This window comes from Piliocolobus tephrosceles, chromosome 15, assembly GCF_002776525.5.
Source record: "Piliocolobus tephrosceles isolate RC106 chromosome 15, ASM277652v3, whole genome shotgun sequence".
Lineage (NCBI taxonomy): Eukaryota > Metazoa > Chordata > Mammalia > Primates > Cercopithecidae > Piliocolobus > Piliocolobus tephrosceles.
Genome location: NC_045448.1, coordinates 18,607,522 through 18,635,356, shown reverse-complemented (window position 1 = coordinate 18,635,356; position 27,835 = coordinate 18,607,522). Strand labels below are relative to the sequence as shown.

The window sequence follows — 27,835 nt, the reverse complement described above, 5'->3', positions numbered from 1 at the left end:
GCACTACACAGACATTTTTCATCTAATCCTCACAACTACCATTAGGAATAATTTCCATTCTACAGATAAGGACACTAAAGCCCAAAGTAGCTATAACACTTGCCCCAGATCACACAGTCAGAAAATGGCAGAGCTAGGTGTGTTAGTCTGTTTTGAGTTGCTATAAATTAATACTTAAGACTGAGTAATGTATAAAGAAAAGAAGTTTATTTTGGCTCATGGTTCTACAGGCTGTACAGGAAGCATTGTGCCAGCATCTGCTTCTAGTGAGGGCCTCAGAGAGCTTACAATCATGGTAGAAGGCAAAGAGGAAGCTGGAGTGCCACGTGGTGAGAGGGAGCAAGAGAGGAAGAGGAGGAGGTGCCAGGGTCCTTTAAACAAGCAGTGAACTGATTACTATGAGGATGGCACCAAGTCATTTATAAGGAGTCCACTCCCAAGACCCAGACATCTCCTACTAGGCCCCACCTCCAACACTGGGGATCGCATTTCAATATGAGATTTAGAGGCAACACAACTCTCAAGCCGTATTACTTGGGTTAAAACCCAACCCTCTGGCTCCAGAGTCCCTGCCCTCAGCCATAGTGCTCTGCCACTTCTCCAAGGATAGGTCTCCATTCTGTTCCCCATACATGAGCCAGAGCTCACTGTCACTCAAGGGAGCCATTTCTATTGCTTCACATAAATTTCAGGATGCCTTTCCTTATGTTGAACTAAAATCTGCCTGCCCGTAATTCTTCAGTTGAGTCTTTTTCTACTTTCAGATCCATCCAGAATATTTTGTTCTTGTTGTTTCTTATTTTCTTTTAACAACTTTTAGAGATTTGAAGATATAAATTGACCCTCCAATTCATACCTGAATATTATTTTTGTGGTTAGTGAAAATAATCTTATCCCGATATAAAAACTGTTGCATCGAGTAATGAAACAGCTCTCTACCTTTCCAGCTAGTGGTTGGCAAAATAGGTCCACAATGGAGTGTAAAGTGCTTGAGGAGTAATCTCAAGGCGATAAGCTATGCTGATAAAAATTTACATAGTTATCCATAGTGTTGTTTATATTAACCACAAATTATAAATAACCTGTGTCCAAAATAGTGGAATTTATAAATAGATTATAATTTATCCATGTGATAAAATACACATTCATTAAAATTTATGCTTTCAAATTACACTTAAGGATGAGAAATTCTCAGAATAATGTTAATTTTGAAAAGTAGGATTTAAAACAATATTTAGAGTGTTGTCCTAGTTTTCAAAAAAACCATGCAAAAAGAAAAAAATACTAGTGAATACATGCAAAAATACGTAGAATGCCTAGAAAAAAGAATGAAAAAATGCACCATTGTAGTAATAATGAATTATCTTTCATCTATTTTAATAAATACTCTGTATATTTTCTAAATTTTCTAAAATGGCATTCATTACTTTTGAAGTCAAGGAATACATTGTTGTTGTTGGTATTGGTGGTAGTGTGTGTGTGTGTGTTTAAAGATCACACCATGTCTAAGAATTACCCTCAGCTGAAGTTGGACTTAAAGACTGGGGAGAGGGACAAATGACATTGGAATAGGGTGCTTCTACCATCCATTATGATCCCAATGTTTGGCCCCCAAATTGCTTTGAATGCCCCTGTGCATTTAAGAACTCAGCAACCAGGATGTAAGAGTGACTGGGGCCTCTTCCCTCCTCCACACTCCATCTCTTGTGCTGTTGTAGTGGACAATGTCAGTTAAATTTAAAGCTTAGATAAACAACAAATCTTGCATAAGACATACTTATATTTTAAAATTACTGATTATTTATCTAAAAATCAGACGTAGCTGGGAGTCCTCTATTTTAGCTGCTATATCTAGCAACCCTACCTCTAAATCCCTTCAGATGCCTTTTCAACATTTTTGTAAATATAAAAATTTCCCTCCTCTCCTTTATTGGTCCACCCTGGGAACATTTCTTTATTAAATCGCTCACCCAGGAACCTTGCTTTTGATATTTCTGTGGAACTTAAACTCAGGAGAATCTTCTTCCCCTTTCCTGCCCCCATATCTCTTTCTCTATCTATTCAGCTCTCTCTCTTTCTTAGTTATCTCTCTGGCATTTCTCAAAAATTGCCCTCATTTACTTTTCCATGGATTATCTAAAAAATAAACATCCTCAGGATTTTCTCCAATGTGTAAACACATTACCAGTACAAATAATAATCAAAACACAAAACTGACAAAGGATACAAATATAGAGTAGATAAAATCTGTTGATAAGAGAATAATTAAGTAGGCTATGAAATACAACCCAGGAAAATTGACCATAATGTAAATAGTAACCACAAAAACTCCATGATTTTAGAAATGATACATGATGTTTGTTATTGACAAAAAATAGATACACCCTAATTATATTATTTAGAGATAATTAACTGATCAGTTGAAAATAATTTAAAATGCAGATAAAAATGGAATGTGCAGATTAAGAATTTAATTAGCTTGGAGTTCACTCAAGAAAATGTTTCTTCACTGGAAATTCAACAGTGTTGACAAAATTCTGAAGGAAATAATTTTATTCGAAGTCCTCAGGGTCAAAGTCAAGAGGTAAAAAATGTTATGCTCAAAGTGTTCTGTGTTGATGGACAATCTTGGCAAAGTTGTCAGCATAAACATAAAGAAGCACATGGAATCTCATTCTGCTGCCTAGGGAGGGATACCGAGGGAGAGGTAGGTGTGAGAGGGGCTTAGGCCATGCCATGGAGCCATAATGAAAGCTGCTTTGTATTGGCCAGGCATGGAGTAATAATAGCAGCAATGAAGGTAATTGCCATAGTGGCCCTAAATACATACTTTTGATCAATAGGAAAATTGTGGAACACTTCCTAAGGTGTTGGACCCTAGGCTAGACATGAAATCACCATCATCTCTGTGATCACATGAACTATTTTCCCCACTTGCTATATGAATATTGAGACTTAATGAGGTTTAATAGTGTTAAATTCACACAGCCAGAGATGTCTGACGCCAAAGCTGAGCTCTTAACACCTGTGCTTTGTGTCAGGCAATGTGTCTTCCCCATTCGTAGAGCACCTCACTTTGGGTGGACTTCAGTGTCAGATGAAGGACATAGAAATCAAATCTGTTGATGCTGGAGAGTGTTATGCAGAGTTCTGGAACCATATCATTCCTTTCTTAAGTTATTCCAGAAATAAGTACAGGGTCAGGGGAAGACTAGAAGCAAAGAGAACAACTTAAAATATTTTAATATTAAGAAATGACAAAGGCTTGACCCAACTGAGTGACAGTAGGGATGAAGTAGAAAGGAAGTATAGAAATATACTGTGTGGGTGTAATTACCAGGGTTTGGTGGTTAACTAAATATAGGTCATGGAGGAATGGGGTCAAAAATGAATCCAGACTTAAGTATGAGTGATTGGAAAGTTTTGCTGCAGAGAAAGGAAATTCACTGTAAGAATTTCAGACCCATACTGGTTGTCCCACCTAAACTTCCATTTGTATGTAAAATACATGAACTTCATAATTACAAGTTTAGGTGTGCAAACTATTGCCATTGTTATATTCTACAAGTTGTCAATATAATTTTGAATTTTTTGTCCACAATTTGACTTCTTCAGTAAAACATAAATCTCTCCATTATAGAAGAAACTCGATCAAATTCAGTTTTGTTATTGTTGTTGTTTTGGTTAGGGGGAGCACTTCAGGTTGAAAATTTATTCCTCAGCAAGACTATTCTTCCTTTATTATCATTCTCCCTAGTGATGAGACGAAATGGTAGCTCTGGTGTGAGATGCAGAGCAGTGCACAGGGGAGGGTGGGAATAAGTGGGAAAGTCAGAGACTTATGCAACTACAACCCTGTTTTGGTGGTGGCAGAGGTAGACTCATCTACATCTTGGTCTAGGTCCTTTGGTACCATATTGGAATATTGTTGCCTTATCATTGTTAGATGCATGCACCTTCCTAATATTGGCCCACAGAGAGGGGGCCTGAGCTCCTATCAGTGGCAGCAAGGTCAGCCCACATGTTTTGCTATGTGATCAGCGTCTAATCTAGGTCACTGGAGCACATGACCCTTGACTCCCACTCCCTCTAGGAACACAGAAAAGTTAGCTCCTAGCTCTTCTCTCCATGCCACCTGGGACCCGCAGGGCCTGGGGAGGCTGCTCGCTGACGTGTGTGCCTCACAGAGTCACTGTGCCTGCTCAGGCATCATATGCTATCAAAAGCTGCTCTCCAATGCTTACTTTCTTTTCACCTATGCACCATTTTTGTCTAGGAGGAAGGTAAAGATGGCCATGAAATGCTCAGACTGATGTGGGGAGTTTCTGTGTCTCTCTTTTCCCAGGAGCTTACTCAGGGTGGAAGGCAGGTCATAGGCCAATATCTAATCCAGTGACTTTCTCTAATCCTTCTTTTCCTCCCCAGTTTGTGGGTGTCCAGATTGTCTGGGGTTAAGTGGAGAGGATAGGAGATCTGAATTCTTACAAACACATTTGCTTTGTACATCTATGTCTTTTAACATCAATGTTTTAATATTTAGTAGATAAGAATTTTCTCCTCTGCTCTCTGATCCCACCATGAGAAATAATCCCTGTGATGAATGGTCTTAACTATACAAGTTGATGAGGGGGAACCAGAAGGAGAAAAAAAAAATGTTGCTTAATATCTTACATTATGACATTTAATCACACAGTAGGTCAGCAGGTATAACAAGAACATCATAACAAGAATCTAGCTAGAACTTGACCAAAACTAAACCAAATCCAATGCAAACTTTTTTTTTCTTGGCACACCTTCTGAATGTTGCCGTAGACCAGAGGACAGAATAATGTAGAAAAATACCTTCTTTTTCCAATCTTAAGCTGATCATCGTTTAGTTGGAAATAAATCTGAGATCCTAAATGGCAACAAAAACAAAAACAGCTCAAGCAAACACGCAGTATTCACTAATGATGACTTTGGTGAAATAGAGGAAAGGAATTGTCAGGAAGAAGAAGGGAGGCCATGGAAAGTGAATGTCCCTTTGCAGCCATCATTTTTCTAGGGTTGCAGTAGGGGTACAAAGGCAGGCCAACAATCCCCTTTCAGACATGACATGCTGGGGAGTCAGAATTAGTGAAGAGGAGATAACACCCTATTTAAAAATTTAGTTGCTTCCAGTTTCTTTGGGTCACTCATGGATCTGGTTCCACTGAACTGCTTGCTGTAAATAGAAAGATTTTTCTAGTTAGACTTATATGATAAAAATCTGGTTTAGTGGGCTGTATGACTATAAAAAAATGTCATAGCCAACCATTTTAGGGCAAGCTTGAAAAGGTGAAATAGTAAAGAGGTATGAAATACACATATCCATACATTCATTTATTTAACTAATTCATTGAGCCAACAACTGTAGTGTACCTACTGTATTCCAGGCCTATGCTAAGCAGTAGACTACAGAAACCAATAAAAAGGAGTATGCACTATCTAGATGCTCACTGTGAGGTAAAGGGACACACAGCAACCAGCTATGTTATATAAGATTATTCTATGGCCAAGGTATGTCGGGGAAGAGACCAGCTCTACCTAGCTGGGGATTGGGAAGGCATCACAAAGATAGCAGGGAATAATCAAATGTATCCTTTGAAGGAAAGAACATCTTAGAGTTAAAAAGACTTTGATGAGGACCAGAGGCCACAGAGAGCACAGCATGTTTAAGGAAATGCCTAGACTTTAGAGTGAGAGGACCTCAGAGAACTTTGCAGGAAGCAAATGGAAATGAGCCTGGAAAGGAGGCAGGGGCTGGATAATTAAGGACTCCTTAGCCCATCATATAAAATCAGAACATTATCCTTTAATGGAGGAGCACCATTGGTTGGTTTTTTAGCAGGGAAAGCATGACCAAATGTATCACATTTTAGAGAGAACACTTTAGTGCTATTGTGTTGAGTTAATTACAAGGAATCCACAGTGGAAACTGGAAGTCTATTGTATACCATAGGGGAACTAAAATGGGGTCCAACCTAAATCAATAGGAGTGGGAATGGAAGAAAGGGCAGTTTCAAGAGGTGGTGTGGTGTAGAACTAAGGCGTTAGGATGTGTGCAAAGGCAAGGGGGGAATAAAGACAATGTCCAGGTTTTTGGCTCAAATGGGGAATAATAGAGCAAACGGGATAGAGAGAAAGAGCATACAGGATAGGGGAGGTTTCCTGGGGATTAGAGGGTGGAAATTCAGTTTTAGACATGCCAAATTTGAGATGCCTGTGGGACATCAAAATGGAGATGTCTTGCAGCTGTTTGACGTACAGGTCTGCAGCTCAGTATAGAGGTCTGGGCTGATTTATATTTGAGAGTCATGTCTCTGAGGCTGTGAATCAGTCCTGTCGGGAATGCTGATATTTATGAACTAAGAGAGAAGAAGAGTAGCCAGTGAAAGAGACTGAAAAGAGTAAGTCAGAGGTACAGGAGAACATGGGGCCTGATTACCAGGACACAAGGAAGGAGAGAGCATTAGGAAGAAGGGAATGGTTAGCATCGTCATATTCTATAGCAAAGTCACATGGGGCCATTGTAGTAAAACTGGAGGGCAAAATGACTACTCGCCAGGGAGAGGCAGATTTTGCTGCAATACATGGGAGAGCTTTCTCGCAATCGATACATCTAGTCCCCTGCATACAGCAGGCAATTGGTAAATATTTGCTTGAAATAAGGGTTATTTAATGATGGAATTATTTGTCTGATGAGGACCACACAGGAGTTCATTAAGCAAAGGTGAGCTGCTCAAGTGACAGGGATGCTGTAAAAGGGATCCCTGCAATGGTTAGAGATCTGTATAAAGAAAGCCCTTTGAACAGTTTGGATGGCAAATGTTTAGTGTGAGTGTAGTGGTTTTGTTTTTGTTTTTCATTTTAAAATAAAATTACTTTGGCCAAATAAAGAGTGAAACCCAGCCCACTCGTTACTCATCATGCCATTTGACGAAATTCTTGTAACCCTTGTGTCATAATCTCCTCACCCATAAACTTGGGACATATCATCTGTCCTATCTACTCTCCCAGAGAATAAATGTGCTTGTTAAGTGTTTGGGAACATGAAGAAAAAAAGAAGGATCATGATACAGGACAGGTCTGGGAGATCTAAGCTTGGCTTTGCTACCATTTTCCTAGGTTGACTTAGACAAACTAGTTTTTACATTTATAAGATGAAGGGGCTAGGCAAGATGTCGAAGCTCTCTTCTGCCCCCATTTTCTTTCAGGCTGTGATGTTCATTTCTTTGGCATGATCACCATCACCATCATTCCCAGGTTCAGGGCACAAGCAAGTGGAAAGGACTTTTTAAATGCACACTGGCTCAGGTGACCCCCAGTGCAGACGAGTGATGGGGGTAGGGACGAATCTCTATTGTGTCCACTTTCCAGATGACATTGCTTCTCAATAAAGTCAACCATGACAGGCCTGGGGTCACAGAACTGACAGACACTGGAATGGAACCTTCAGCTCGGTTCTTTTCTCTCCAAAACCATGCTCTGTCCACCTCCCTACAGCATTGTGTACTTATGTTGGGCATTGTTATTATTCAACAGCAACCCTGGATTGATAAGGAAGAGGTCAATCCTGCCTTCAGAAGGCCCGACTTAGAGTCCAGTCTTAAGCCCTTGTTTCATGTTCAACATTGAGAAGGTCATTTCCCCATTGTGGAGATGCTCAATTTCTGCATATACAAAGAAGAGAGCCACTGCATCCTGCAGCTTCTGAAGGTCGTGAAGAGGGTGAAATGAGATGAGGGAGGCAGGCTGGGAATCACTATGCACATTGCAGGGCCTGTGTTTCTGTGAGGTTTGCAAACACATGGTACAGCTGATTGCACAGCGATTACAGTGCTTTTCAATGTTGTGGGGCTCAGCATGCCTGTGCTGGGAGCTGGTTCTCTCCCAATGGCTTGGGTAAAATACCCTTCAGAGGGGCTGCATCCTCCCTCCCTTTCAATCCAAATATTTAGCTTCAAGCCTGCTTCAGCTGTGCTTTGGCAAGAAGTGTTCGGGGGGAGGAGGCTGCTCTGAGGGGCCCTCCTTTGAAGCCCTGGATGTCCTACAGTGATATGGGGCCTTGGCCAAGCAAGTTGAGCTTTGAGGCCAGCAGTAGGTTTGAGACACTCCGGGGGCTGCTGACTTCAGCTGAGGGGGCTCAAAGCCCAGATCTCCACACAGCTGTGGACTCTCAAGGATCTCTCTCTCGCTCTCTGTTTCTTGGGCAGAGCTTCATGTGCATCTGAGCCAGCCCTGCAGCAGCCCTTAGCAGCCCTTCTCTGGGGCTGGGTTATCTGTATGCCCAGAAAATCACTGGGCTGAGGGTACAAGATGGGATCTTGGCTTTCTCAAAAGAAGAATGAATTATTATCATTGAGTCCTCTGGGGGAACTCTTGGGGCTGGACTCACCATTACTCCCAGTGACCTACTTGGGAGATTTCTGTTTCTTGTTCCTGAAACCTTAGATTCCGAGGGCTGTTTCTACCATGAGATATAGGACTCATTAACTTAAAAATATGACCACTGCTGATCATTTTGGGCCCACTGTACCCATAGAACAGCCGGCAAAGAAAAGAGTTCGTGTACTGGCAGTTGTAATACACCCTGATCATAAGGAGAAAGCATGGTTATTTCCCAAAGAGGGTAGGGAAGGGTAGCAAGAATATATACTTTTTCCTCAGGAGATGCCCTACTCCCTAAATAACTGAATTCCTATTGAATGTATTGAGAGAAGTTGGCACTTAGGTATTGTGAATGCTGCCACCTATATTAGAATCAAGGGTAAGAAAAAATTGGAGTGAGAGCAATGGAAGTTGAAGAATAAGATCAATTGAACATATACGGAAGAGGAGTGTCTCTCCTTTAGGTCCAGGTGTGACCTTGGCATTGTATAAGGGCAGGAGGCAGAGGAAGGTGGATGTCCTTCTCTCCAATGGCTCTGCACTCACTCACCTTTCTCAGAATAATTGGTTGTGAGGACAAAAATGATGTCACTATACCACACCATCTCCTTATTTGAGGCAATAAGGATTTAGGTGAACTTGAACTTACCATTATGATTGAGAGAAAGTGGAGAATCATTTGGGGAAACAAACTAAAAAAGGTTTGTTGACTCAATGATTCATAAAATGGTCACTGCTTTATTTTCTGTAGCTGGACATTTTCTCCTCTCTTCAAGGTGAGTGACTTGAATAGATTGATGTTCTTGGGGAAGAATACCTATCTCAAAGGTGGAATCACTGATTAATGTTTTTCAGGGATATGTTTATCACTGAATCTGCAATGGCTACAGCAATTCCCGGCAACATGGGTACTCAGAAAATATTTGATGAGTAAATAGAAGGAAGGAAGGGAGAAAGGAAGGCGGGAAAGAAGAAAAGGTAGGGAAGTAAAGGTTCGGAAGGAGAGGTGAGAGGAGGGGATGAGAGGGAAGCAAGGAGGCAGCAGAGTGGTAGGGAGAGAGAGAGAAAAGGGAGGGAGGGAGGGAAGGAAAGAAGGAAGGACAGGAAGGAGGGAGGGAGGGAAGGAAAGAAGGAAGGAAAGGAAGGAAAGGAAGGAGGGAGGGAGGGAAGGAAGGAAAGGAGGGAGGGAGGGAGAAAAGGAGAGAGGAAAGAAGGAAGGAGGGAGGGAGAGGAGGGAGGAAGGGAGGGAGGAAGGAAGGAAGGAGGGAAGGAAGGAGGGAAGGAAGGAGGGAAGGAAGGAAAGGAGTTTCTTATTTCTGGCTCATCAGACTTAGAGGTCACACTTGTGATACTATTCCGTGATAATGTATTTGGTATCTTGGAGGTGGGAAAAATTCATTTTTGTCTCATTAAATTTATAAAACCCATGGCTTTTGCCTAAGGGAAGAACTGTGTTTATAGAATGGTGAAGTGTTTCAAAGTAAATTGATCCTGCATGCAAAAGTGTATAATAATTTTGTTGACATCAGATTTTTACTATGGTAAGTTCAGAAGGTTGATGCTCAGAAAGTTGATGTTCCTTGACTGTCCCTCTTGGTCTGGTAGAGGTTTCTTTCTGTCACTCCCGTATCGTAACTGCATCACTTTGTATTATGGCTCCTCCTCACCTAACACAGTTTACTTCTGCCTGCTCCTAAGCAGCAAGAATTGAAAGAAAATGTGTAGACTTAGAAGAAATAATACCCCAGAGCCACCTTTAAATGCATTTTTCCAAGGCGTATCAAAATATCCTTGGAATTTGTTGTGAAAATTTGACCACATCCTAGTTAGCATGAGGTTAAAATTAACAGTAACATGTGTTTTAGGGATCTCAATTTGCAAAATATTAATAGAGTTCATGGGCAGTTAACTGCAATAAAGGGAGGAAATGAAGTTTATAGTGCAGGGCCCTGGGGATTACAGCTTTCTCTACCCCTGAGCACGTTCATCTCCCAGAACTCACGTAAAGTGAGGAAGGCCATAAAAGGAACAAAGAAGGAAAACTCAAGGTTGATGTTATAGGTCTCTTTCTCTTCCCTCCTGGGAGGGCTTCCAGTGCGTCCAGGGGTAGCCTCACTTAGCCTTAGTTTCCTCCTGCCCATTCAGAAACCCATGATTCACCTTGAGGTGCAAAAACAGGGACCTTCAGTGAGACTCATAGCTGCTGAAACATCAGAAAGGAGCCCTGACCAATTTCTTATCACTTCTGTGGAAAGGTGATTCTTATTGCATTTTCATCTCAAGTTAAACTACTTAGGCATAAAAAAATTTTTAAAAAATGCATGAAGACATTCCAGATTGAGAGTCAGTAGACATGGATTTATGCATTCTCTGCTTTTGACTCTCTTGTGACTTTAAGGAAATCATGCCTTCCTTCTACACTTTTGCCTCCTCACCTAAACAGAAATAGTAGGGCTAGGGGATCTCTAGGGGCTCTTCCTGCTCTTTAGTCTGTAGTTTAATGTGAATCTGACTTTTGTCCAGTGGACTTTCTTAGGAAAATTTACCAAAGAATGATTATTGAATACAAGATTAAGATATTAGAGCCAGGAAAAGTCCATGCAATCACAGTAGCAAGAAAGGTAGGCTTTATTTCAAAGGCGAGATGGAGATTGAATGATGAGAGAGGAAAGAGGTCATTCCAGGCAAAGAGAAGGCTTAGGGTAAAGACCTGAGGTGTGAAGATACAAGGCATGATTTGAAATGCAATGGGAGAGCAAGGTAATTGGAGCAAGTTGAAGAAGGAAACAAAAGAGGAGGACCTCCACAGCCTTCCCAGGACTTCATCTGGGCCATTTCTGGGGCCACCTTCAGGGACACACTTCAGTGTAGTATATAGGAACATTTTTGGACTCAAAACGTCAAAAAAGGTGGCTGATCTGGACTGTTTCTGATGAGGGCCCTATTGGTCTCGCCTGCCGAGTTAGTGCTCTTGTAGCTGAGACCTGACTTTCTCACTCCAGTTGGTAGCTGTCCTCATGTCAGTTCCTTTCACACTAGCTCCTCCACAGGCCTTTGCCATACTCACCTTCTGCTTCTAGAATGGGAGTCATTCTGCCTTCGAGAGAGCCTCCATGGAAAGAATCTGGGAGTGATGACTTTCCAGGGTGTTAACATATGAAATCTTTCACCCTCTTCATATATATATATATAGTTTTTTTTTTTTTTTTTTTTTTTTTGAGGTAGAGTCTTGCTCTGTTGCCCAGGCTGGAGTACAGTGGTGCAATCTCAGCTCACTGCAACCTCCGCCTCCCAGGTCCAAGCGATTCTCTTGCCTCAGCCTCCTGAGTAGCTGGGACAATAGGTGCATGCCACTACTCCTGGCTAATTTTTGTATTTTTAGTAGAGATGGGGTTTCACCATGTTGGTCAGGCTGGTCTTGAACTCCTGATCTCGTTATCTACCCGCCTTGGCCTCCCAAAGTGCTGGGATTACAGGGTGAGCCACCATGCCTGCCACCCTCTTCATATTCTTAAGGCTCAATCTTCTGAGCTTCCAGGAGGCCTAAGGGTACCCAGTACTCACACCACTTCTGCTCTTGGCAAAGTTATCAGGAGCCTTCCATCACTTCAATCTTTGGGACAGTGAAATTCAGTGGAGCTCAGACTATCATGAACACTTGCTAGTATCCATTGACTGGGTTTGACACCCAGGCACTCTCATTAGATTCTAATCACTTTTTACCACAGTGAGGTCTGAGACTTAGTACTCTCTGGGTCACCCTGCTGACATCTCTATTCCCTCTGACCTTGTCACTAGAACTGGGATCTGGCCTTGTATTTTTCTTAGTCATGAGCCCCTACTTTGTTAAGTGTTTCAGGCTCCCCAGGACCACAGTTCTCAACTCATTTATACATGAGTATTAATATCCTGCCTTGTGCTTGCCTGGATTCTTTATCTGACTGGCAGGTGCCCTGGGGTAGACCACCTTCTAAACTGTGACCTAGGTTGCAACAGCCTCTCACACCTGTATCCTTAGGCTCATTTGTGTTGCATGCTTCAATTCCCAAAACATTCATCACACATTCGTCTTACATAAACTTTATTTCTTGTCCTTGATTTGTGAGCAGTTAGAGCAATAGCCCCCCACAGAAATATCAAAAGCTGTTTGTTATTACAAAGACCTCATTCTACTCTCATTAAAGATGTTGGGAAAGAATGTCATGATTCTAGCTCATATTCTTGATGGGAATAATTTGATAACTACCTGATAAAACTTTTTAGTCTCATAATCACTTGCTCTGAATCTCCAGAACACTGAGAAATTGAAGGAAATATGTAGGGGTTGTTTGTTCCTTTATTTGCTTATTTTAATTAAAGTCAGCATTTTCACAAAAGTTGTGGTCTTTTTAATTGTGCACACTTTGTGCCTTAGTTTATCTGTGTTCAGTTCCTGGCCAGAGATCATTTGTTTTCATAAGAATGTACATGTGTCTGAAGCATCAGAGCTACAGGCACTGCTCCCACCCCGTCCCTGCAGACTTCATCCTACTCAGTCCAAGGCAAGGGAACTATCCACTGGCTCAGACCCATTATGAGAGAAGTCTAGAATTGTCTTATCTATTAGTCCTGGGCCAAAAGGAAACTGAGGAAGCTCTTCAGTACACAAGAGTCTAATGGACGGCAGGTCTCTCAACCCCCACAAGCATGCCCACTACAGGCAGAAGATGCCCACTGCCATCCCTCACCAAGCTGATTGAACACTCACAATCTCATGGGACTGCTCAGTGCTGAGTTAACAGAACCCCTTTGGAGCCTGCGAACTGGATTCCTCAGTATATCCAACAAGGGCTTCTACACTTTTTCCTCACTCAAGACATACTGAGCTTTTTTCCCTCAAATGGGCCAATGCAATTGGTGCCTGTATGGTAGACACATTTGACAGCAATAGCTTAACTGAAGCCTACCCTGAGAATGACCCTGTACAGCAGATGGACCTGACAGCAATAATTTAAGAAATGACGGTGCTCATGTGGAGGTTGCTGAGGAGAGGGTAGTCAGTGAGGATGTTATGTAAACTGCATGTTTTTTTTTGCCAGCAGTTCTGGTTTTCCTGTCCAGCCTGCCACCACTGGACCATCCCTGTATGTAAGTTCCCGCAAATAAAACCATAGGCCTCTTTTGCTGACTCTAGGTCTCTTCTCTAGCCTCTTGAACCCAGTGCCATCCCTACTGAAGTTAATAGGGGTCTGGCATGACAGTGTCACAGCATGCTTCAATGCCTGCAACATAGACCGAGTCTTATGGTTTTGGCTCTGTTGAGTTTATTCTGATGAAGGCAAGGTTCTTATCCTTTTCACTCATCCATAGTCAAGGAGAAAGGCCATCCACGGGAGCTGACGCCCCAAGGGGAGATCACCTATTACCCTAGATAACTCAGGTCTGGTCTCCCCAGCACAAGTGTCAATATAGGTAAAATTACCTCTGATTCCAATCCCAAAGTCCTCCATATTTCTTGCTTTTCCAGCAAATTCCCTTAAGCAGCCCAAAATCCTCTGAAGGGCTTGACATGTGCTGAGCTCCTGAAGGCTGTGGGTAAAGCCAACTGTGGAGCTTCAGGGGATGTTTGCATGCTGAGCAGGCTTAGCAGAGACACTGTGCCAAGGAGTGTTTTTAGAGTGAAGAGGAATTTGAGTTTTTCTCATCTAGGACCAGGAAAGATTACTGGTATGACTCAGAGGATTACAGTAAGAGAGCCTTTTCAATAATGGGGTAAAGAGGAAATCAGACTGAGTTTGTAGGAGGCATCTTGGGGTTTTAATCCCTGCTCAACAACTTACCAACTCGGGGGCTATGAGCCATTTATTTCTCTTAGCCTTGATATCTTTATCAATTAAATAGAGATAATAATACTCATCTTGAGGAGGTACCCTGAGAATCACATGTGGCCATGGTTATAAAATATCTAAACAACATTTGGTACACAGTAAGTGCTCAATATGTAGAAGCTGTTTACTACAATAAAGGAGAGTTAAGGCAGGTTACTGGAATTACTTCATCATTTTCTCTAGATCTGAGAGATTCCAAAGGAGCTGATATAACCAGACATATGGCCTAGTTAGTTCTAGGAAAATCTATAACAAAACTCACTTTTCTTATAAGCTTCAGCAGAACTAAGAGAAATAACTGCCCTAAAGTTTGGAGAAGAGCAAAAGGCTGAATTCAGGACCTATTTGTCTTGCAGACAAGTAGAAGCTCCCTACGGCATACTCAACACCGCATATGTGCACAGAGGTGCACAAACACAAAGGTGCAGACACACATGCACACGTGCACATATTCACATACGGAGCTCCCACTCCAAGACTGAGCTACCTCTCTTGCCCACTGTTCTTAAGCTCCTATGCTGTATCAAAGGAGAAGAAACTGATGTTTCAAGCTTGTTGAATTCTAACTCATCAAAATAGTTTGGTTTACCCCCTGTGCTACTTTACAAGGCACTTAGGCATTTTTTTCATGGGGTTGGGAAATCATGTTTCATCAGTAATAAACAGGATCAACCCCCAAAGACTGAAGCTCAATTTCAAGCTCAGAACCCAGGAGGTCAGAGTGGATTCTATCACAGAAAATCACAAACTCCCTTTCCTTAGCAAAGCAAAACATATTCTGGGAGAAAGAGAGGAGGCTTCAAGTCAAGCACAGCAGTTTCTAATATTTTTCCACTTGACTTTTCTTAATTAGTGTTGACTAGCTTAACGAAGCAATTAAGGGGCTTATTTGCTTTATAAAATCATATGTGAAATTTAAGAAACCTTGAAATAGAAGAAATATTTGTCCCCAAGATCTTACTCCACAAGGGATATCAGTTTGAATATTCTCCAACCACTAGAAAGTGAGAACAACTGGCCCTGTTCTCCAAACGAGGCCCAAGCAAAACAGAAATCGCAGTAGCCGGCTCTGCATGTAGAAATCCTCAGTAAGTGAATGGCTGCTTTTCAGATGTTATTTCTGAGACTTCCATTGGAAACAACAATGATAATTAGTTTTTGATAATAAAGACATCTACCACTTATTGATTAATTATGAGCTAAGAAGTGTGTTGCAGACTTTTCATATGTTATTTCAATTTAAATCTGTAAATGTTCCCTTCCCTTTTTACTAGAGTAAGGAAATAAGGATTCAGAGCGGGTGAATGGCATGCCCAGGGTCACACACCTGTCAGGACCTCGACTGAAACTTTTCTCATTCAGACACATGGTTGTCCCATGACATTTCACTTTCTTCCCTTGTGATAATTCTAAACCAGGAGAATTGTGGCTTAAGCACACCAAAGATCATTAAATAACTAAACTTGTGTGTGCATGTTTACACCTACATTTATATAAATAGCATATACAATAGTAAAAAATTGTTATTTTTAATAATTATATCTAATTATCTGTATGACAATCTAATAAGCCCCTAATAGATAGTATATTAATCATATGATTATAGTTTAAGTTATTTACATGAAATAATAAGCTTACATATCACAATTTATAATTGATATAAACAAATTGATAATACAAATATATAGTATATTAAATGTGATATGTATGTAACATATACATGAGACCTACAAATCCATAATATGTAATACAAGCCATAATATAACATGATATATAATACATAATATTGTGATATATATAATGTGTTTGTATAAAATACACAACACATGATATATAATACATGGAAATTATGTCTTTAATAATTGTGTATAATTACAGAATTACCAGAAATTTTGATACTGGGTTAACAATTAGATTATTTTAATAAATATATACTTATAGGGCAATATTCTATATTATAATATAACTCAATAAATAAATTTGATTATTAAATAAAAATATTATGGAGTAATTAACTGGACTATCCAGAGTTTAATGTGTGTATCTGGTCATACACAAGTTCACATTTATTGTCTATCATGTGCTAGAAGCAGTGCAAAACACTTTATATATCACCTTTTTAAACCTTTCCACAAACCAGCAAGGTAGGTACCATTCACTGCAAAGAAATTGAGGCTTTTATCGGTTAAATATTCTTTTTTTGTTTTTCTTTTAGGGGCACAGAGCTAGCAAAAGAGCCAGGAATCAACCCTTATTTTGTCTTATTCCAAATGTTTGTATTTTGTCTTGTTCCAAGTGTTTGTATTCTACGAAGTCAGATAAGTAGGTGGAGGAAAGATGAAGTGACAAAACACAGGAGGGACAAAGAGATTATGCCTTCATGCTTCCCTGCTCCTTGAAAATGTATTATATGCCAAGTTTTCATTGATTCAGTGGGGAAGGCAAGGGACGCTGCCCTGGTGCCAATTCAACCACTCTCTCAGTCTCTTGTTTATTCAACAAGCTGTTCCTCTGGGTCCTGGGGAAGAGGGAATTATTTGGGGTGGCAGCCCATGGCACATGTCCTGATGCAGCCTGATGCAGCCTGTGGCATATGTCCAAGCCCCTCCCAGTGCGACACTCTTGTGACCAGGGTCCATATGCTCATGGCACTCCCTTGGACTTAGCTATTTTTTCATTGCCTCTGGGACTGCAGGCTAAATACTTGGCACTGTAAACACTGCCAGCAGCAGCACCGTTTGGGAGTACATCCCACATGGGCACTGAGTCAACAGTGCCAACAGGAGGAAAATATATGAGCCCAGGGAGATTTCTTAACTATTTACCCAGTGGGGGAAATTGTTTATTTTCTACGTATCTCCCAAAGAGCCCATTTATGAGCTCCATTTATGACTTCAAACAGGTAAGTTGGCAGAGACATGGCAGTGAAGATAAGATGATGACTAATTAATAGCCTTGCAACAGGTTTCAACACCCAGATCTACAACTACCATTATTATTTTTCTTAACCACTAACATTTATTTTCAAATACAAACATGCTTTTAAGTATTTTTCTTAATACAGATAATAGTTTTATCTTGTTCCTGGCACCATTTCCTCTTCCCAATAGGGTTATAAATAGGGTATTCCATTTGGCAAGGGTCTTGTCCATGGCACTGGAGAGACGGTTCTATAGTTACTGTAACAAAACAGCACATAGTTGGCATATTTCTCCCCAAACTTTCCTAACATTTACACTGCCATCTGCATACTTTTCACTTGACTTCACTCTGAAAATTGACTGTTCCTCTGATACATACCAGAGACTTGGCTACTTGGACATTTGGAAACAAAATAGAAGGAACAAAACATGAAAAAGGAAGCATTCTTCCCATTTCTGATCCCAGGCATTCAATACTTGTAGTAGTACAGTAGTTTGTAAGAATGGTTTAAGGTAGCTTCCTTTGAGGTCAATTTTAATTTTAAGATTTTAGGATTCTGTGAATGAAGGGATAATTCATTAATTAATATACTAATATCAATAACTGCTTTATTTTTCTGAGTTCATATGGCTATTTGCCCATATTTAAATATATATGTAGAAAAATGTGGGATCACTATGTGTGTGTAAGAAAACTCAAAAATGAGTCTTAAAAACACAATAAAGTTAAAATGGAAGATCCAGACCTAAAACCCTTTCCAAAGTTCTGCTCCCAACATTTCAAATAAGTGTCAGATAACGCAAATGAGTTTTTAAGAGGATTAAGATGCTAGAACATAATATATCTGGAAGTTCAAGGATTTCCATTGTTGTGAGACAAAGAATGCATAAGAATACAAATCTCCATAGTTTTGTCTTCCAGATAACCCGATAACCCTCACCAGCTGGGCTTCACTTTCTTTTCAGGTTTAAATAAAGGAGGGGGAAGGTTTCAGCAATAGCTGCAGGAGTTATCGATGAACTGAGGATTCTCCAAAATGAGACTTTTAGAGAGATAGAATGCACATAGCCCTTGCCTGGAGAAAGGGATAAATTCACTCTGTCTTCATCAAACATGGTTAGCCCCAGGCATCATTTGTATGAATGTGAAGGAAAAACTAACTTCTCGATGTTTTTTCCTGAAACTCTGCCTGTGCATTTGCTCATGTCATATGAGCATATAGAAGAGAAGCCAGGTCACTGAGTGAATATTGGCCCATAACACATTTTATGGAAGGCTATTTGGTGCCTAGTCATCCCCAGAACGTCTTCATATGAGGATTTACTGAGCCAAAAACAATTTACGATTTATTTGAGAAGTCACCCAAGTGATGAGTCCATTTGTGGATACAAAGATATTAGTGATTAGAATGGTTGTGTTGGAGATGAGAAGTTGCATTGCTGTTGCTGCTGTTGTTTTATTCTTTTTCTTTGCTCTTATGCAAAATACTGTAGGAAAATAATTTTGTTTTACCAAGTTTAATGTGAGATTTTACTTGTGATTTTGATATTTTGATCCCAAGCCTTACAGTTGGAGAAGTCAAATTTTCTGTTTTTGTTTTAAAAATCGTTTTAGCTTATAGAATGAAGGAGTGGACACTGGCTAACTTTACAGAATATTTTATCCATAATTAAGAATCTAATGAAGCTGAAACAAGAACATTGTTTCTTATGGGTTTAAAATAATATAGATGATGTATTTTCATTACAAGTGCTTTGGAGATAAAAATTTGAGGGAGACTAAACCAGTACACACCTGCACACTCACACACACACTCACACACACATTTACACACATACAGAAAAAAAAATACTTTTTTAAGCCTTACCTGCTGACATACGTTATGTTTAAATGAATATTCACTACATCCAACTCTTGTCACTTTCATCCATCTTAGATATTTAACATTAAATATCGAACATTAACATTTAACATTAATATTTAACATTAACATGATGTCTAATAACATTAACACAGAGCTATGGTTGAGTTTGTAAGACAATATCACATGCACAACATATATTTGTGTAAGGCATGATGCTGGGTTCTGGATGTTGACTGAGAGATGAAAGAATGGACATCATTTTGACATTGGAAAAATTCATAAATTTGGTGGAGAACATTTATCATACAAGCTAAATGAGCGTAAGTTGCATTTTAAACTCAGCAGTTCACAAATTTATCAGTTGCAACCTTAACATCTTCTTTGATACCAACTTCCAATTCATCTATCTTATACTTTTCTTACCTTGGCCTCCCCAAATTATCTCAGTTCATCTCTCTTCTTCAGTCAGTCAGTGTCTGCTTCCTGTGGGTAGACCTACAATTCTGTACTAACCTGTCACTCTGTAATTCAAGTCTCTCTTGATTGGCACTGTCTAAAATGGTAGCCCCTAGCCACATCTGGCTTTTACATTAATATTAAAATTAAATTAAACTTTCAGATTTTTATTCAAACCAGTCACCTTTCAAGTGCCCTACAGCCACATATGGCCCACTGCTACTATTGGTGAATGACGCTGGTATTTCCACTGGCTCAGAAAGCTCTGAGACAGATCTGCTCTAAAGCACAGTTCAAAGCTCGCTTGCCAGGCTCTTCTCCCCATGGTTTCCTCAGGCAAGCGAGCCTCCAATAAGTTAAATATTCATTGTTTTCTGCATATATTCTGAGCTTCACTGACTTGGGGGCTTTCCTATTTCCAAAGCTTCAAGTGTTCTTTTGAAATCCTATTGTCATTTAAGGCCTAGAATAAAGAATTGTTTCCCCTTCTTTTAAGAAGCCTTTTCTTTTCTTTCTTTTTTTCTGTTTGTCACACAGCCTTTATTTCTCCCTCACTTTTTTTTTTTTTATTATAATACTTTAAGTTCTAGGGTACATGTGCACAACATGCAGGTTTGTTACATAAGTATACATGTGCCATGTTGGTGTGCTGCACCCATTAAGCCTTTTCGAATCTTCCCAGTGGGAGCTTTGACTCCTCTGGAATCTGAGAGCACACTTTGTGCCTCAGCTGTGCTTCACTTAGAGCTCTGTTTCAGCGACAAGAGTTGGATGCAACGAATGTTCAGTTATTCAAACACAGCATATGTGAGCAGATAAGCCTTAAAAAATTGTGAACTGCTGAGTTCAAAATGTAAGTCTTCAGAGGATTTTTTTTTTTTTTTTTTTTTTTGCTCCAGTAGTTGGTTATGCTAGTTTTTTGAGGTCAGGGGAAGCATGAAATTTTCATATTTCATGACCTCTGGTTTTTCTTCTTTGTGTGTTTTATTTTACTATTTTTTTTTAAGTTTTGAGGACATTAAAGATAAAATAAAATAATAAAAATGGAAGAAGGACACAATTGGTGACAAAATCTGAAGGTGAAAATGAAGAAATAGAGTTACAACAACCATATATGAGGGAAGGATGGGGTTGCTGCACACTGTAGAATAAAGTCCTATAATTAAACTCTTTTTCTGTTAATTTGCTTTCTGGATCTATGTGAGTTAATTATTGTCACTAAACCTGTCATTTGTTTTTGTTTTATTTTATCTGTAGAATAAAAATAGTAATGCTCACCACATAGGTTGTTGTAAATATCCCTTAAGGTAATATATGTAAAAGCGCCTCTTAAAAAAAAAAAAAGTCTCACACAAATGTGAGTGGTTGTTTACAGCAAGCTTCCAGAAAAGGAGGGTTTGGAATGGGGAGAAACACATGTTCTCCTGCCCTTTCACAAACCCACTTTCTTCTGACAAAGCCCTGCCGACTGATAAAGTTCCAGTAGGCTCTTTGTGAGTTATCCACAGGGTTCTCTTTTTATCTCACAGAAATATTTATATATCTATACATTTCTATAATATTTTTTATTCCACCCTCCTTGGGATGTAGTTATGACTGTTGAATATTTACTTTTCAGACATTCCTTCTCCCTTTGAAGAAATCCACAAAAGAAAAAGCAAAATACTGACAAGTTTTCAAAGCCATGATTTACAGGAATGAATTCTGAAAAGCAAGTGGCTAACATCCGAGTTCATCATCAAATAATATTTCTAAAGCACCCTCTAGTGTCTGGCCCCAGGCCAGATGATTCAATGCCTGGAGAAGCTACAGACTTTTTAAAAGTAAAATAGACTCATGTCTGCTCTGGAGAAGCAAGTCGGCATCATTTAGGATGCCTTAGGAATGTCTCTCTAAATAAGGATTAAAAATTGATTGCTGTAGAAAAATTAATACAGGTACAAACACTAATAATATTGAATGCAATTTAAATTTCATTTTAAAATAGATAATAGGGTTTAAAATAACATGTCAAAAATTGTACTGGAATTAGCAAAATTTAAAATCTTAGGAAGAAAAATCCTGATTTGTATGTGAAAAGGTTTTGAACTGAGGAAAATTAAGACTAGCAAGAGTAGATAGGGGTTGTCTAGTAGGAATCATAGACCCATCAGCCATCTGATTATGCTGTGACTGATACTAGCCTGTAGTTTTCATCCAGTAAATCATCAAGTGGTGCAGTAGAAAGAGCATGGTATATAGAATCATAAGACTCATAGTTTGGGGTCAACTCTACTACTCACTTGGCCATGTGACACATCACAAAAGATTTATGAGCCTTCGCTTCTTCACATGTAAAATTGTGATGATTTTGCCAACTTCATAGAATTGTTTAGACTTTAGAGTATTACATAAGATACAACGGACTAGTTCCTTGAACAAAGTACTTGCCCCCAAAATGTTACTATTTTTTCTAGTTGTGTGAGTGATTTTGCAATCAGCAATTTAATATTATGCATTCAATAGGTTTATAATATGCATTCAATGTGACTCTTGCATATATTTCATAAAAACAAGTTTGAAAACAAATTTGAATATTTTTCTCATTTTATCATTCACATATCTTTGAGAATGGCATCATAGTTTTATTTTGATAATGAAGTAATAGAGTCAATTCCTGAATAGGCTAGTTGACTTTAATGAGAAATACCCATTTATTCATTCATTTCATTTTCAACTCTTAAATCCATAATGGCCCCTTCACTATGGATTTCTTATATTAATAAGATGAACCAGATACTTTTATCACCTACAAAAAAAATCTTTGTAGGTGGAGCAATAAAGAGTACTGAATCATTTTAAGAAGTCACATAGAAAATGACTTTTGAACATGGAAGGACTCGGCTTGATCAAGCAAATTCTATTTCAAAGTTTTACTTGCAAGGTTATTTATTACCGTGTGGAATCTCACTCCTGTGGCTGGGGTCAAGAAAAATGGGGACACAGGTGTCTGCCTATTTGGACAGGCATTAAAAAGTATTGTAAAATGAGCTTCAGCCTTTTAAGTTACTGTCTTCTTTATAATAATAATCTTTTCCATTTTACAAGGTCTATATTATTTTTAGGTAAGAAAACACTGTAGAGTTCATGTTTTATTGTTCCTTGCAGTTATATAAATTATATTTGGCCAAAACAAATGTAATTCCTACTGTGTGAACTGGGAACCCAAAATGTTGATTTTCCTCAAGTTATAAACAAAGTGAAGATATGTTATACTAGGTCACAATTTTCCAGAGCAGAGCAAAATATATAACTCAGTTTTAATAACAAAACTGCATATATCATTAAAGCTTCCTACTCCACACAGAATGTATTATATTACTCTGCCCAGCAAGAGACATCCTTTGTGTAGACCACAATTTCTAAAATACCATTTGATTGAATAGAAAACAGGTTAGCCATTTGTTAGTTTAAAAGAAAACATAATGGGTAAATGCTCATGGACATTCTGCTTTGTCTTTGCTAGTGAATATTAAATTTCTTCTCACTAAGTTTAAATGTCACAGATTTTGTAAACAACAAGGTCTGGGGGAAAACCATTATGACCCTTTTCTGACTATTAGATGAATCTTCATATTTTTAGCAACTTAGAAGCAGATGTCCTCTCCTTTTCAGCACCAATAAACCTTATTTATACATGTACTATATCAACTTCAAGCCTTATTGTAATTATTTACGTACAAGTCTGCCTCCCCAAATAGACTTTCAACTTAAGGCAAAATCCAGACTGCATTATGTTTGTATACTGAGCCCCTGGTTCAATGTCTACCACAAAGTTGGAACTCTAGAAATATTAAATAAAAGAGTATATGCTGAAAATTCACCACCAAATTGTTAATTTACCCACCCACTGTTCCTTTCAGAATAACTCCAAAATTTAAGAAATTGTAAGTACTATCTTTACAACACTGATAGGAATCAGGAACTATTTCCTTTATTAAAAACTCACAGATGGGATTATTAGCTAGTCTGTCCTCCTTATTTCACAGATGGGGATTTGAGGGACCAGAAGAAGGAAGCTTCTTTACTCTTGCTATATCATAAAACTGATACCAATTATGTTTATATGATATAAAAGTAGTCCATGTTAATTCTAAACATTTTGACAAGTTCAAACATACATAAAGAAGCCAACAACCACATGAAAAGATAACTTGAAAAGTCATTAAATGTAAATCAAAACCGCAATGAGGTATTACCTCAAACTTATGAGGAAAGCAAAGCAGAAACCAGAAACTACCAAATGTTGGTGAGTATGTGGAGAAACTGGAACCCTTGTGTGCTGTTAGTGGGCTTGTACAATGGTGCAACTGCTATGGAATAGTATGACAGTTCTTCCAAAAATTAAAAATAGAATCACAGCATGATCTAGTCATTTTACTTCTGGGTATATATCCAAGAGAATTGAAAGCAGGGTCTTGAAGAGATATCTGCATGCCCTTGTTTATAGAGGCAAAACCCAAATGTCCATCAGGGTATTAATGGACAAACAAAATAAGAAATGGAATCTTACCCAATCTTAAAACAGGAAGGTAATCTGTCACATTCTACAACATGGATGAACCTTGAGGACATTATTTTTAGTATAACATTCCAGTCACAAAAAATAAAATACTGTATTATTTCACTAATATGAGCTATCCAAATTAGTCAAATTCATACAGACTGAAAATAAAATGTGATTTTTCAGGGGCTACAGGGAGGCAGTACTGGGGAGTTGTTCAATGTATGTAGAGTCTCAGTTTTGCAAAATAAAAATTTCTGGAAGTATATTGCATCATAATGTGAATATACTCAACACTACTGAATATACACTTAAAAATGGTTAAGATAGTATTTTATTTTTTCCTACACTTAAAAATGTATGCAAATACACATAAAGGAAAAGAATTTAAAAATATATAAAATAACATCAGAAAAGGTATAATTAATATATTTAGTTGTTTTATGCAATATTTATATATTTGAGATCATATTATGTAACAATATACCTTATTTTTATAACAAAAATAGGACAAAAGCATTTTTAACTATTGAAATACCAACTTAAAAAGTTCAATGATAATTGAATAAACCATAATTTGCTTAATCACATCCCAATATTTAAATTATTGTACTTTTTTAAAAAAATTATTTATTTATTTATTTATTTATTTATTTATTTATTTATTTTTGAGATGGAGTCTCACTTTGTTGCTCAGGTTGGAGTACAATGGTGCAATCTTGGCTAACTGCAACTTCCATCTCCCAAGTTCAAGTGATTCTCCTGCCTCAGCCTCCAGAGTAGCTGAGACTACAGGTGTATGCCACCATGCCCACCTAATTTTCGTATTTTTAGTAGAGATGGGGTTTCACCATGTTGGCCAGGCTGGCCTCAAACTCCTGACCTTAGGTGATCTGCCCGCCCCAGTCTCCCAAAGTGCAGGGATTACAGGTGTGAGCCACCATGCTTGGACTAAATTATTGTACTTTTGTAAGTAATGTTTTATTTCCTATTTTTGTACAGTTGTTGTCTACGTTTCTGATTGAGCCTCAGAAGTGAAATTAACAGAATGAACATTTAAAACTACCTGCCATATATTGCGAAATTTAATATTGCTTTACTATTCATTCATAGAAGTAGGAGATGAATGACTCTGTGCTATCACATCATCTTCTGCATTGATTCTTCTTCACCTTATCATTGTCATCATCATCATCAATAAATTTGTAAGGAAGGAAACAGCATTGCTTACTGATTTTCATTTCTTTGCTTGTTAGTAAAACTGATACAACTGAATGTACTTTCCAGTTACTTGTGTAAATTATTTTTTTACATTCAGATATAGCATAAATTGATCAATATTTGAGACCATAATGAAGAAACTTAATTTTTTATCTATCATATTGGGCTGCAAATATTTTTCCTAGCTTCACATCTATTTTTAAATTCTGTTTTGTAAATATACAATTATAAATCTCTGTACAGAGACATATTTAATTTATTTTTATTTAAATTTTTATTTGATTTTCAACTAACTATGGTGTAGTCAGTGATTTTGAGATTTCAGTGAACATCTCATGAAATATTTAGTAAAATTTTCAGTACTATATCTTGAAAAGTCTTGTAGTTTTGCATAGGACAGTTTAGGACCTACACATGAAGTCTGGAATAACTGGTGCAACAACATCAATGGCAATCGTAATGACAAAAACAAGAAAAAACAAAAAACAAAAAACCTGTAGCTACATCTCTCTGAGTGTCTGCTTTCCGCCAGGCACTGAGTTGACTGATGTAACTCATTAGTTTAAATCATATGACAGCCTTATGAAGCACGTGCTATTATTATCACCATTTTTTGCAGAGCATCCAAGTGGCATAATATGTTATGTAATTTGCTACAATCACTCAGTGGTTAGTTGGAACTGAGTTTTGACTTCAGTCCATCTGTCTTCAGAAATCTGGGGCTCTCTCACCACTGAGATATGTTGTCTCTAAAAGTTACTAAGCTGCCTCAAAATCTTTGCAAGATGCATTTAAGGACTTATTAAAATTGCCTTTATGTTTCTAGATGTAATTTTTTCCTTAATATTTTGGATTTTGCAATGTTTTTACTGTTTTTGGATGACTTTTAATTTTTTCTCATTATATTTTCTTGTTGATTACTTTTAGTATCTGCACACTCTACTGAATTCTTACTAATGTTAAGTGGTTACAGTTAATTTTCTTGAGTTTTCTAGTTGTTATTTCTTATGGAAAAATTGTATTCCTACTTGTGTTCAATATCTTATAGTAATAGCCACAAGTTCTATAACCATTGCGTACTAAAGGGCAGAGCATGTATGTGTATTTTGTTTCTAAATATCATGGATATCATTTAGGTTTTCACAACTAGGGACAGTGAAGGTTGTCAGGTTAGTAAAGTATTACTTATCATGTTTTACGTATATTTTTAATTTAAGATTTTCTCAATAAAAATAAAAGTTTTATTGTATTTAAAACCATTTGGCATTTTATTTAGATGATAATCTACGATTTTTAACCTCCTTCTTTGTCTTACATAAAAACCAAAAATGGCATCTACATTTCCATGGCAATTGTCATACTCTAATCAGTTTTAAGCGGTTTGCATGCATTTTCATACTTCGTCTTCATGAAAACCCTGTGCGGTACTCACTGACATATTTTCTTTTCCAATTAACAGATGAGAGGACTGAAGCAAAGAATGGTTAGTGACCTCCACAAGGCTATATAATGAGTTAAAGGAAGACCTGAGATTTAAGTCCAAAATGATCTGCCTCTAGAGCCAATGTTCCTAATCACTCAGACACATGAGGATACCAGTGGAAAGAGGTTTTGAGAAGTCGTCCAGAATTAAAACCTGTATCAGGGAGACAGAGAAGGCCAACGTATACATACCTACAAGAACTGGATGCAGCTTAACTCTAAAAGGAAAAAAAAAAATAGTCTATTTAATAAGAGTCCTCACTTTTTGGAAATCATCTCAGGGTATACTTTTATATGTTAAGGGTAAGTTTCCTGTATACCCATCCCCATTTCTGTCTCTTCATAATGGGCAGTAAGTGAGGCATATAAAGGAAAAGATCAATTGTTTTGCCTGCTGATCAGAACTGCAGAACTATCCTCTGATATTTTGAAATCAGGAACTCTGAGTGACCATGAGGAATCAGAGAGGAGGAAGGTTGCAAGGAAGGAGTGTCTAAGCAGAGAAATTGGGTTCATGGATATAAGCATTCTGGTGCCAGCTCAGAGACTAGAGGAACACATTCCATGAGACATTATTCAAGAGATGTATTACAAGCAAGAGCTTTATACTGGTGGCCCTACTGATTTGCCCTCTCTTTAGAATGCTCTGCCTCTTTTGCAAAATATCAGAATGAGTTGCACAATATAGAAACTGTATACATAATCAGACAAGCAGGGAATCTCAGCTATGAGAAGGGAGAAGAAGGAAGTGACAGCCAAGAATCATCTAATGTAAAAGGAAAACCACCAATGAGAAAGAATAACTGAAGAGCTAAGAGTGGAGGGAAATAAAGAATAAATACAAAAATAAATATAAAAACAGAAGGATACCTTCCTCTTGAAGTAGAAAATAAGAAATGGAATCAGACTAGAAGAAGTTTGTGTCTCCTAGTTAGTTCTCAGCATTAAAACATTAGATCTGGCCATGTGCATGGCCATTCCTTTTTCCATTTTTTCTCCTCTAAACATACTGAAGGCCAAACTATATTTTGAGGACTACGTTTAAGACACTAGGGAATGATTACAATGATT

General features: G+C 38.3%; 1 long non-coding RNA gene across 1 annotated transcript in view; it reads left to right on the top strand.

The window, feature by feature from the left end:
• LOC111532318 overlaps positions 1 to 22,546 on the top strand; it is a 40,109-nt gene extending 17,563 nt beyond the window's left edge. The window contains exons 3-4 of the long non-coding RNA XR_002728505.1: positions 13,491 to 13,536; positions 21,137 to 22,546. This is a non-coding gene — a long non-coding RNA (uncharacterized LOC111532318). The remainder of the gene's footprint in view (positions 1 to 13,490; positions 13,537 to 21,136) is intronic.
• Positions 22,547 to 27,835: the final 5,289 nt, after the last annotated feature.